The sequence below is a fragment of the Spinacia oleracea genome, chromosome 3 (genome assembly GCF_020520425.1).
Source record: "Spinacia oleracea cultivar Varoflay chromosome 3, BTI_SOV_V1, whole genome shotgun sequence".
NCBI classification, from domain to species: Eukaryota; Viridiplantae; Streptophyta; class Magnoliopsida; order Caryophyllales; family Amaranthaceae; genus Spinacia; species Spinacia oleracea.
The window spans coordinates 28,971,393-28,984,691 of NC_079489.1; the positions used below are offsets into that span (position 1 = coordinate 28,971,393).

General features: G+C 37.0%; 1 pseudogene; it reads right to left on the bottom strand.

Moving 5' to 3' along the window:
• Positions 1–8,070: 8,070 nt before the first annotated feature.
• Positions 8,071–12,203, bottom strand: LOC110796467 (putative 12-oxophytodienoate reductase 11; annotated as a pseudogene).
• Positions 12,204–13,299: the final 1,096 nt, after the last annotated feature.

Below are 13,299 nucleotides of genomic sequence, written 5' to 3' on the forward strand. Positions count from 1 at the left end.
GTGTGAATAAAATGATTCCAAGACCCTAAAATCATTGAAGAATTAAGCACAGTTTGTCGACTTAATCCTAAAACATCTTAGGTAAGCAAAAGCCTTTTGCTAATAGTCTAGAAACTACTCTTGGTTGATAGGTACGTCTAAGAACTTATTAGGTAAACCTATCGATTTTTCCACGACATAAAAGGACTCCTTACTTATATCGTTGAGTTTCACCAAAACTAACATGTACTCACAATTATTTGTGTACCTTGCCCCTTTAGGACCAATAAGTAACACCTCGCTGAGCGAAAACTATTACTAGATTGATGTAAAGGATATCCAAGCAAGTGTATATTTTGGCATGGCACCTTTTAACTCAATTTTTAAGTTTGGAACTTAAGGCTCTTACTATGTTGGTTAGATTTTAAGTGAACTAAAATCCTTAATCATGCAACATAATCAAGCTTTGATCTCATGCATATTTAAGACATATTTAAAGGGGCAATAAATAACTTAAAACATGCATAAGATAAATGTGATCTAGTATGGCCCGACTTCATCTTGAAGCTTCAACTTCAAAGTCCGTCTTGAAAATCTCCGTGGGAGGCACCATTTTCTTCAAATAGGATAAGCTATAATTAAACTAATTACAACTATTTAATGGTACGCAGACCATATTTGAATTGAAAAACAATTTTGGTACTTTAGACCAATTACATTCAAATTAATGGTACGCAGACCATATTTTCTATCCTATTTGGGCCATACTAGTCATTTCATAACCTGCAAAACAGTACATATACAATATATACCATTCACCCATTCATTATCATGAATGGCCCACATAGCTGGTTAGTAAAACACATTATGCATCACATAAACATTTGCAGCAATTAATCAAGGGCACCAATAATCTATAAATTATTCAGTCCTTATTAATTCTAATCAAGTTGATTTAGCCTTAAGGATTTGTAGACCTAATCAAGAGTTTATGACTAAACGGGCTCCCACGTAAACCAATAAATTCATATGCTTTACTAATTTTAAACATAAAAATGTATTTCTAGTCTAACCGGAAACATACAAATTTAATTAAAATTTAAAGCTCATATAAATTTATAATTGAATCCACAAATTTAATTTATTTTCAGTCGTATTTAAATTAATTCATGATTTTAATTTTAGTAAAATAATTAGAATAAATAAAATTTATTACAATTATAATATTCAAAATTAAAATCCAAGAAAACAATTTAAATTATTAATTTTAAAATTAATTAAAATTACGAAAACTGAAATTTCAAATTAAAATTTTAAAACGATCTAATCGTAACGCAACAACCCCACGCAACGCACAGCCATGGGCCACACGCACACAGCCATCGCTGGCCATGTGCGCGCAGCCCATGCGCTGCGTCGCATCGCTGCTGCTCACCATCGCAAGGCGCGCGCCAGCGCTCGTCGCAACAAGCACGCTGCTCACCATCACTGGGCGCAGCGCTCGTCGCACGCGTTCGCTGCTCACCATCGCTGGGCGCAGCGCTCGTCGCACGCTTGCGCGAGGCAGTGCCCGCTGTGGCGCAGCTCGCTTGCTGCCCATACGCGACTGCTCGTGCCTTGTTCTCGCCCTTGCCCATGCGCCCATTGCACACAGCCCACGACACAAGGCAGGGTTGCTGCCTTGTGCTCGTGCACCATGCCCTTGCTCGCTGCATTCGTACCGCATGGGCGACGAGCTCCCTTGCTCGTCGTCGCATGCCCGCACTATACAACACCCCTTAAGGGTAACACGTAGCGTCCATTGCTTTGTGCGTGCAAGTTATATGAGCGAATCGCATAAAAATTAAAAATTTTATTTTCAAAATTAATGACAAATTAATAAATCATATTAATTTCATAATTTTAGGGCGAAAAATCGAAAATTTATTATTTAATTGATTTCCGATTAACATGGATTCGAGTCTAGGTCATAAAAATTTAAAATTTAACATAAATTTACAATTTTTATGGTGGTTTTTAATCATAGGTATCTAATTAAATTATAACTAATTATGAAAATCAAATTAATTCTAAATTATTCCAATTTTCAACAAATTAATCATAATTACAAATTAGATTGCATAATTAACAAGGCTAGGCATTCAAACTTGTTAAACATATACAGTAGGTCAATCAAAAATTCAAGATTTAACAACAAGAATCGCAAATATTTAATTTAACATCTTAAATTTACGAAATTTTGCATTCGAAAAACTAAAACCTCCGAAAAGTCATAGTTAGGCTTCGAATTTGAGAATTCTGGGTTCGGCCGAAAAAAAAAAATTTTTGTCAAAATTTTAGAATGCCTTTTACATGTGGAATTGACACAAAAATCACTCGATTTGGATGAGTAACGAAAAAACTGCCGAGAAACTGCGTACGTATAATTAAATAAACGCAATTTGCAATTAATTAACAATTACGAAAATTAATCACCCCTTTTAATTCTTGCAAATTTGTAATATTTAACCATGTTTATTAAATTTAGATTATGAAAATAATAAGAGGCTCGTGATACCACTGTTAGGTTATGATACATATGACAATTCATAAATCATGCGGAAAAACCATAAAGCCAGGAAAGCATATTATTTACACATAATCATTTAGCATAGAATAGATGCATACATGTTGTAGCGTGCCTTCCCTAGCTGCGCTCGAACCGAACAAGAACAAGTCTTTAGGACTCCAAATGTCGTCCCTCCGTAGATAGTCCACAGTACGTCCGGATCCGCCTCAAGTTAGACCAACTAGAATCGCCCTTAAGGTGCTTAGGAATTTCGGCTAGTGTTTGCAAATGTATGGCTGATTTTTATTTCAAAAACTTACCCTTTGAATACTTCAATCGTACCCATAAATTGTGACCCTAGGCACCTATTTATAGGAGTATGGAAAAGGAATTGTAATCCTACTAGGATGTGGATTTGCTAGTTAGAACTTTATTAGGACTCTAAATAACAAAACAAATCTAATCGGATTAGGATTTTAATCTTTGCACAAATCCTAATAGGATTAGGATTTCCCGCACAAGCATTGCACAAGCCGTGCACCCGCGCAAGCCTTGCGGCCCACGACAGGCGCACAACCCACGCTGTTGTGCTCTCGCGCGCGCGCGCCCTTGGCTGGGCCTGGTCGAGGCGTGCGTTGGTGCGTGCGGCTCGCTGGGCGATGGCCTGGCTTCGTGCTGGGCCTTCGTCTAGCGGGCCTCGTCCGATGCTAATTCGTACGATACGCTTCCGATTAAATTCCCGATTCCGGAATTCATTTCCGATACGAACAATATTTATTATTTCCGATTCCGGAATTAATTTCCGTTTCGAACAAATATTTAATATTTCCGTTTCCGGAATTATTTTCCGATTCCGGTAATATTTCCGATTCTGACAATATTTCCGTTTCCGGCAATATTTCCGATTTCGGCAATATTTCCATTTTCGATAATATTTTCCGATACGTACCATGTTTCCGTTAACGGCAACATCTACGACTTGGATAATATTTATATTTCCGATACGATCCATATTTCCGTTTCCGGCAATATCATCGTTTCCAGAGTATTTATTTCTTGCTTGTGACGATCTCAGCTCCCACTGAAAACAAGATCCGTCGATTCCGAATATCCATAGATAGAGTATTTAATGCCATTAAATACATGATCCATTTACGTACTATTTGTGTGACCCTACGGGTTCAGTCAAGAGTAAGCTGTGGATTAATATCATTAATTCCACTTGAACTGAAGCGGCCTCTAGCTAGGCATTCAGCTCACTTGATCTCACTGAATTATTAACTTGTTAATTAATACTGAACCGCATTTATTAGACTTAACATAGAATGCATACTTGGACCAAGGGCATTATTTCCTTCAAACTACTAGTCATCTTGCATTCTAGTCGTCTAGCGTTTTCTATGCATCCATATTTGGGACCATTTTCAACTTTTGACATTCAAGTTCACTTGATATACATTTCTTAGTCACAGGACTGGTCCTGACAGTCTATCTTGAATACATCGTCAAATTGAAGGGACTCATCATTTAATACTAAACCAAGATTAAATGGAATATGAAAATACATTTCATATATGATAAATGTTCAACCCTAATGTTTTACAACCATGGGCCTCAAACCCATCTTTAAAATAGTTCATGGAATTCAAAGCTATGCTTGATTTCCAGTGCTACAATGTGAGTGTTGCTTCTTACTTGTTGCATATGTTTAGTTATCATGCTTTACTAATCTTAATATCCTTTTCATCGAATGTTCTTTGAGATAGGATGATAAGATCTTTTGAGTATGTTTATTTTTTGATCTAGTCTTTCTTGCTACAATAGTGGTTCTACGCATTTTGCAATGAGGAACCATCAAGTCAGCAGACATGTGATTCACCCAAGTTCAGTGAAGAACTCTTTAACATAAACAAGCCCGTTTTTTTGCTTCTTAGGCAATAATACTTTTACTTCAACTGTTTAGGTTGTTATTGATGCTTTGTTTGGATTTACTTATCCAAGCAGCTCACGGATATGTGGAAGACTTCCCAGCTGAATCTTAGAACATAGAAATTTATATTTAATTTCCCACGCAACAACTTATGGTCTTTAATCCATGTTTCCATTTCAAAACACTATGCGTGTAGCTCGTTCTTGCCAATGGTTAACTCCAAAGGGATCTTTCTTGATCCTATGCCAATGTTTATGCGTGTAGCATCAATATTTAGCATATCTTTATTTCCTTGAATCAAGAACTAATCCTATGTACCTTTTCAAGTACCATAAGTTTTTCTTGATCTCAATCTAGTTGATCTTTACTTAGACTAATAGAGATTGGTATGTCTTCGTCATGCTTAAAGCCATACGATACATTTTGGAGATCCTCATATTATATCATACATGATAAATTCTTTTGCAGAATAACTCCCAATTGAATTCTATTCATGTAACTTTAGCTCATTCAGTTTCAGTAGATACTGAATCTAGCTAAATTCTTTGATATATACACTACAAAAAATTGTACTTTTAACGACGGGAAATCCCGTCGCAAAAGGTCATTAATCGTTGATTAACGACGGGATTTTCTGTGGCGAACCCGTCATAAAAGGGGGCCGTCGTTAATAGAAAATCTCGTTGTTAACCCGTCGTAAAAGACATTTGCGACGGTTATTTCCGTGTTTGTTTGGTTGTTAGCCCCATCGCAAAAGGCTTTTGCGACGTGATTTTTGACCCGTCATAATTAGTTTGTCGTTAAAGATACAAATTCTTGTAGTGATAATATAGGTTAAGAATCTCATTTAGATTCTTTGATGTTTAACTTAGTAAATGCTTATACACAGTTCAAACATTCTTTACTTAGATTTATTCATATGAGTCGAATGTCTCCAATGGAGTCTTTCGTGTTTGATTTACTAAATGCCATTACTAAATCTAAAACAATATTATAATATCTTTGTAAATAGATATTAATACCCAGTATGTACTAAGTTTCGCCTTGGTCCATCATTGATGAATAATTTCAACGGATTTTTCATGAAATACCCTCGAATTTTGGTAAAATTCACCAAATGCCCCTCGACTTTCAGAAATTCATAAAATACCCCTCTTTTAATACTTAATACACGAAGTACCCCTATTTCAAAACTTAATACACCAAATATACTTAATGACGTCATCAACCTTATAATCAACAACTTAACGTGTAATTCACCCACCTAATCCCTAATTAACACCCCTAATCAACCCACCCACTAACATAACCCATCCATTAACCCACTAACTCACCCATTTGTTTTTCTTTTCTCTCCCCTTCCTTCTTCCTTTAATCACCAGACCTCTTCCCCTTCCTTATTCCATTAATCCTTCAAAAATCGAGCAACCTAGATTGCAGATTTCTACACCACCACGCCCATCGTTTCATTTCTTCTCTCCCTCCGCCTCCTGCCACCCTAATAACCACCAGCACTGCTATTGAAATCCAAAAATCAAGCAACCCAGATTCACGAATTAATTAATGATTTTATTGAAATCCAAAAATCAAATTGAAGGCAAAATCAAGGAGAGTAATGAGGTCCAGATACTCATACCAGATTCAGCTTAATTTCTAATTATTTTTCCCTTCCATTTTCTCTGAATTTCGCGTTCATCAGGTCGTTGCTCCGATTTTTCTGATTGTTTACTCGATCAGTTTCTCTGAAGTTGTTCTTCATTTTTTTTAATCTCTTCAATTTTCTCTTAATTTGTTCCAGATTTCCCTGAATTTATGTTTGAGTTGTAGTTATCTTTTCAATTCAAGCATTTTTCTCTGAATTTTCAATTCAAACCCATTTTTTTCGCCGACGAAAGTTTTAATTTGATGATTCCATATCGTCAGCAAATACCTTGTTCATCTTGAATTGCTGATTTGTTTCTACAAATTTCGAAATATAACAAGAGCTGGAGATTATCATGGTGGTTATTGATCAATTAAGTTGTTGTGGATATCACTTTATCTAAGAGCAAAGAGGAGGGGATACGAAAGAACAGGGAGAATGAGAGAAGGGGAGAGGGAGTAAGGGGAAAATCAAATTCCGACGATTTGGTAGTTTATGGGATTTTGGAGGAGGTGATTTGGTTGTGTTTGGGCTGCGGGTTCGACGAAGATGAAGGACATAGTAGCAGCAAGGTAACTTCCATGGAGGGAAGGGAATAAAGAAGGGGGTGAGAGAAAAGAAAAAGTAATTAGGGGGAAAATGGGTTCATGGGTGGGTTTATTGGATTAATTAGGGTTGATGACGTCATAAGGGTACTTCGTGCATTAAGTATTGGAATAGGGGTATTTTATGAATTTCTGAAAGTCGAGGGACATTTGGTGAATTTGGCCAAAATGCGGGGGTATTTCATGAAAAATCCGTAATTTCAAATCTAAGTCATTTAGCATTTGAATGTTATTTTACAATAGAGAGATATGTGTGTGAATGTGTGATACACATAGGACCAATTAAGTTTTATGTACTCCCACTAAACTTCTTATACATATATAAGAATCATATACATTTTATGAAACTAAAATACTTATTAGCTTCACTAAAATATAGTTCCAATTCCCAATTGCTTGCTTAAATCTGTACTTAGATTTCATAAGCTAGTTTTCCTTTCAAGCATTTATTTGGGTCCACAAATCCTATGACATGCCATGTACATAGTTTCTTCCAACATTTGATTGAGGAAGATGTTTTGTCATCCAATTGTCATATGTACCTGTGAGGGGGTCGAAAAAGCACGAGGCTAATGCATGACCTCGTCCCTCGTGGGCGTGACATCGTTAGATCAAGTGTAGTTAGATTTCCTGTGAGTTTACACCCAATCGACTAGTAATATAGGATTCGCCATTCAGTTTTTAACGACAATGAGAAAAACTGACAAAACCCGGTTATCGTGACATAAAGGGAGTGCAATTATGTTCGACCACGACGGCCATAAGTTCCCTTGTGATCCCTGGTGTGGGGATCGCTCAACGTACACCCGCAGGGCAGAGATTGAGAGTTAACCACTTGGCTTTGCTATTTCTCCTTTTATTTAAAGAATATCGGGTTTCTAAGCAGTGTTCCAGTATTTAGGCTTAAATCATCAGCTACAAGGGGCAGGACGCGTTCTGTTCGACTTTTGGGTCGATTGCCACTAGTAGAAAAAACCTCAAGTGCTTGGGGGAAAATGCCCTCAAGTGCTGGTGATTATGCCCCCATCACTTGGAGGTGAAGCACTTAATAATATTTCAAATGCTTAGGGTTGGCCCCAAGCACTTGACAAATTAAGTGCTTGGGGTATAAGAAACCCCAAGCACTCTACATGTCAAGTGCTTGGGTGATAAGAAAAACCCCAAGCACTTGACATGTCAAGTGCTTGGGTGACAAGAAAAACCCCAAGCACTTGATTGGGTTATAAATAAAACCCCAAGCACTTAATTTGTCAAGTGTTTGGGTTCTGATAAAAACCCCAAGCACTTGCGTCCATGCTTTTATAAAAAAAAAATATATTTTCTCCTATTTTTTAAAACTAAATCAGTGCATAAAAATAAATCCAAATTCAAATAAATTAAGATTGCAATATAATAATAAAAGACTATAATATCGATCTTAAATATAAAGTAAACTATATTCAATAGTAATTCACAAAATTTACATAAAATAGGTAAAGGGGGAAATATTAAACCCAACTCTATCTGCCCCAGTCTCCTTTACAATTGCCTCAACTGCTTTTAGAGCATATCTGCAACGGTTCTCAAGATATCCACTATAGTTGTCTGTTCGATCATTAACATGGTCTTTCATAAACTGATCGATGAGGTAGCCATTATCTCCATGGATTTCAACACCGTCAAAGCCTGGACATCAAGTTTAGTCTCAGAAATTTTAGGTAATCATGGGGTAGAAGCAAACGAAAATATATATAAATTCAAATTCAAAGCATTAAGAAGAGCTTTTGGCGTTGTGTTCGTTAGAATAGGAGTTGATTAACTAATTAAGAAGCCATGAAAAAACTTACCAGCTTCTATGGCATTCCTTCTAGCAAGTCTGAAATCATTTACAGCTAAAGGTATCTCATCCTCTCTTAGCCGCCTTGGGGTTTGAATGTTGTGAAGTATCAGAGTCATTTCCCCAAACTTGAGGTTTTAGAGGCTTATCGGTGCATGAGATTAGAGCTTGCTGCTTTGGATGGAAATCTTTTGCAATATGAAAAATTGGTTACTCTTAGCACAGTCCAAAAACTAAGAAAGATGAAAAATATCACGAGTCTATGAAAAATATCACGAGTCTATCACGAGTCTATGAGAATATGCAATCCAGCCAGAAAGAAAATTTGATACTCCCTCTCTCCCAAAAAAAACTTAACAGGTCGTATTTACAAAACAAGCAAATTATTATGAATTTCTAATTGTGTTTCGGACAAAAATAAACAACTCCATATATCTGTAGGGAAACCATACAACTATATATTCTGTAAAGCTACTAATTTTTAATCTAGACCTTAAATTTCAGTTTCAATCAATATTCCAAAACACCCCAAAATTATGATGAGTCATTACGAGTAAAAGGTTCAAGTTGATTACCTTGATTAGAAACTCGTCCAACATGCCACAGGTGACAAAAAAAATACACCACCTTTAGCATGCAAAAAAAATAGGTTTCCAGGCTTTAACTTGTTCTTTCGTCCATATACCAGGTGTGTCTGGATACCTGCACAGGTCAAACCAATTTAAGTTCGCAGGAGAATTTCTTGTCGATGACAGGGTCGTCTGCAAGTTTTCAAACTGATCCACATCACAAAGTCTTCTAATAGAACAGAGTTATCTGCAGTCTTATACAAAATCGGTGCCTAAAACATACCCTTGAGCAGTTTCAGAAAATCCAGTTGCTTCAGCTATGAGCAAACCTCCATTTGTAGCATGCTGAGAGTAATATAAAATTACATGTGGTTGAGGTATATTTCCGTAAGACTTCGACCTCATCAGTGGTGCTAAAAAAATCCTGGAGTTAAGGCAGAATATTAGGATTAACATAAGTAGATCTTAGAAGAGAAGTAGATCAGAAACATAACATCATAATTCGTATTAGTTAGAGGTGCACTAGCAGAAGTACCTACTCGTACCTACTCGTTCAGTTAGATGAAAATTATTGGTAAGAACTAAGAAACTAAGAATTGGTTTCATATAATAAGAAATTAGCCTTTGAGGAAAATAAGTAATTTCTTTGACAATGGAATTGGTAAGTGCTAAGGAATTGTGGTAATGGTAATTGAAGTTCTACAACAACAAGAGTAATGGTGTATCAAGGATTCCAGACCTTCACAACTTGCCATTTCTGTTGTTACATAGGAGGTTGGTGTGAATGTGTGGGTATGTGTGTTGGAAATGGAAGTTATTAATAGTACAAACTTCAATCAAAAACCACTAATTAGAAAAAGTTATAGAAGTGAAGCTAAGAAGGGAAGGATATTGATTACTAACCCACAAATGACCTTGTATGAATGTTGCATTAGCAGCTAAAACATCACCCAACAGCAAACCAAAAGTTAAGAAGACTTGTCCTTGAAACTGCTTCATGAGAACCAATTTATGTACATAAAGCAAGTAAACAAAAGTGAATTCAAAGTAACAACATATTCAAGACAGTCAAAGGCAACAGATCAGCTTACTGTATATGATGCATCAATGCATTTTACTAACTCTCTTTTTGAAACATTGGAAGTCAGTATAGAACAGCTTGAAGTACAAGAACCGTTCTTTATAAGTTCCTCAGCAGTGAAGTTGCTGTCAAAGAGAACCCTGCAATCCAAGTGTCGAGCAAACAAAAGAAGCAAAGCAAAAAAAACAACACACAGAGCAGAAGCAGAAGAAAAGCAGAAACAATAACATACAGAGCAGCAGCAGAAGCAAACAGAGCAGAAACACACAGAAAACACAGCAAAAACCCGAAAAGGAAAATCAAAATAAAAAGAAGCTTCTTAGAATCTCAATACTAGTTCACTCTTCCAGTAGACAGTCTCTAATTTGCATCAAGGCGAAGACATGGTTTGCACGATGAAAAATCACTTAGAGCAAGTGAACAAAAGATATTCAAGTTGACTTCAGTAATGATAAACAAAACCAAAGGGGATAAGTAACAACTGGTTTTACACATGCGTCTAATTGGTACGTAGGTAACTTGGTAAGATAATGCAAATTAACCCGGAAAAATAATATCGGGCACAAGACTCTTTGAAGTTACATGGGCTAGCATACCCATATCTCCAATGTATCATGATCAATCCTCTGACTGGTTAATGTAACATCCTACAAAATCAGCATAGCTACACAATTACTCATAATGTACGTGATAAAGTTGTAATAACTTCAGAGTTTTAGATCAACCAACATAAAAGAGATGATTCAATTTCAGCAGATATCAACACTTCACTACCTGTTCTGTGACCCCCGTTTTTCTGCATAAAATTTTCTACAGCTTGAATGTTTGAAGTAATACTCTGACAGCAATAAGGAAACTCCATGACATTACAATAGGCAAGTTGGAAATTGCAGAACTGACGGGACTAGGCCTTGATCACCAATATGCTAACCATCTCATCCCAATTCCCAACAGACTAGTCTTTCCGACTACAACGTTACAAAAATATTTGGAAAAGGAATGAAATTCCTTGCCTTTTTCCTCTCTTTATATAATTAACGAACCTAAAGCTAACAGAATTTCATGGCAAACTAGAAAATTAACCAATTTAGCAACTACCTTCAACTAACCCAACTACCAACTAACTCACTCTAATATCAGACATGTCAAACAAAACCAGTTCCTGCTAACTACAACCAATATAGTCAGGTTTTTACCACACCAAACTACAAATTCACACAAATAAGTTTAGTCAAGCAACTCATTAAGCACCTTAAGGGAACATAAAAATGTAAGACACAATAAACAACACCATAAGGACAGTTGAGCTGTAATCACCTCGTTGAAAACATTTACAACCCGATCAAGTTCATCCCCTAATGCATCTTCATCTCTCAACAATGTCTTCTTTAACTCAGTCCTGAACCTCTGCGTTCCTGCACATCCCCAGAAAGGCAATAAAACAGAAAAACTAAAAGCTGGTAAAATTATTATAGAGCTTGATAAAATTACAAAAATTCAATTATTTTGATTACAGAAATTCAATATGAATTAATCTGAAAAATTAATATTTATCACAAAAATATTTTCCAATTCAAAATGGTGAGAAATTTAATTTGAATTGCAAAAATACATAATAGGTAGAAAACCTAGAATTAGAGAAGAGAATAATGTATGAACTACCTCTTAGAGGTGTAAAGAAGGAGGCAAGTCCGCGACGGTGGCGGTGCACATGATTATTTGCCCAGGAGAGGAGGCGGTGGCGTCGACGGTGTTAAACAGTAGCAACTCGGCGTCGGTGGTGTTAAGCAGTATCAAGTCGGTGTCGGCGGTGTTAAGTAGCAAGTCGGCGTCTTGACTGCTGGAGAGGAGAGAAGATGGGACACAGGAGAGAAGAGGGAAGCAACGATGGTGGTGAGTAAGGTGGGTTGTCGTGGGAAAGAATCAGGGAGATGCAGAGGGGAGAAGCCCTGAGATTATTCCAAAGTTCATGTCACCGAAAAGCAAATTAACCTAAGAATGAAGTCCAAAGTGCTTGAGGGTGAATACTAAAACCCAAGCACTTGTAAAATTTGTAATTAAAATGCTTGGGTGAATACTAAAACCCAAGCACTTGTAAAATTTGCAATTAAGTGCTTGGGTGAATAGGAAAACCCAAGCATTTGGCTCAAAGCACATGAGGTTTTTTCTACTAGTGATAGAACGGCAGATCAATTTCGCAGTGTGAGGCTAGGCTTAAGGCTAGAGTCAATACTCAGGTTATGGAATTGTGTGTTGTGTTCACGTCGGTTTTTAGGCTGTGTTTATAGGGAAAGAGTTTGTGGAAAGATAGATCTTTAGAATACGAATCCAAAAAGAATTCGGAGACGACACGGCCCCAGGCATTTTCAGCGCCCAGGGCTGGGCACCGAAGATTTCGGCGCCCAGATCCAGGCGTTGAAAATGGGATCTGGGCCGAGTTCTTTGTCAGATTTGGACTCTTAGAAGGCGGAGCTTTTGAGACTTATCCGAGTCTTTTAGTGCGTATTAAATTTATGACGGAATGCGTCTGGGCCCGTTACGGATTCCAGGTTCGTTAGGATTTTAATTAATACGTAACTCTTACTTTCGAATTATACCAGGAATAGAATTCCTTTTGCAAATTCTATCTCTTTTAGGATTTATGTTGGAGTGCAACACCTAATTCTGATAGGTTTCTATCTTTTATGACTTTACCACTTTTAACAACTACCTTTTACGGTAGATACTATTTTTAGCAGGTTTCCATAAATAGCGGTTTTGGCCGAAATGAAAAGGGTGATTGAGATTCGTTATTTTATAGGAGATGCGTTGCCAAGTGGATATTTATGTTCTCATCATCGAACCTTCCCTTTCGGGAATGGGGACAAAAGTAGGTGTCTACAGTTAGCCCCCACTTTGACTGAGTCTCGAGAGGAGACGATGGTCAAAGTACTAGACGGAGTGCGTCATACAAGCCATGGTGTATGTGACCTGTTTTGCGAGGGTCTCACGAGCCCCCGAGTGATAACATTTGACTTAAGGGGTCATCACTTGAAGTGTTAACACATTCCTCACGTGTCATTGGAATCTGTTAACCGATAGTATAGAAACTCCCTCACTTTGTCATTGGAAGTATCTAAAGATGTTTTC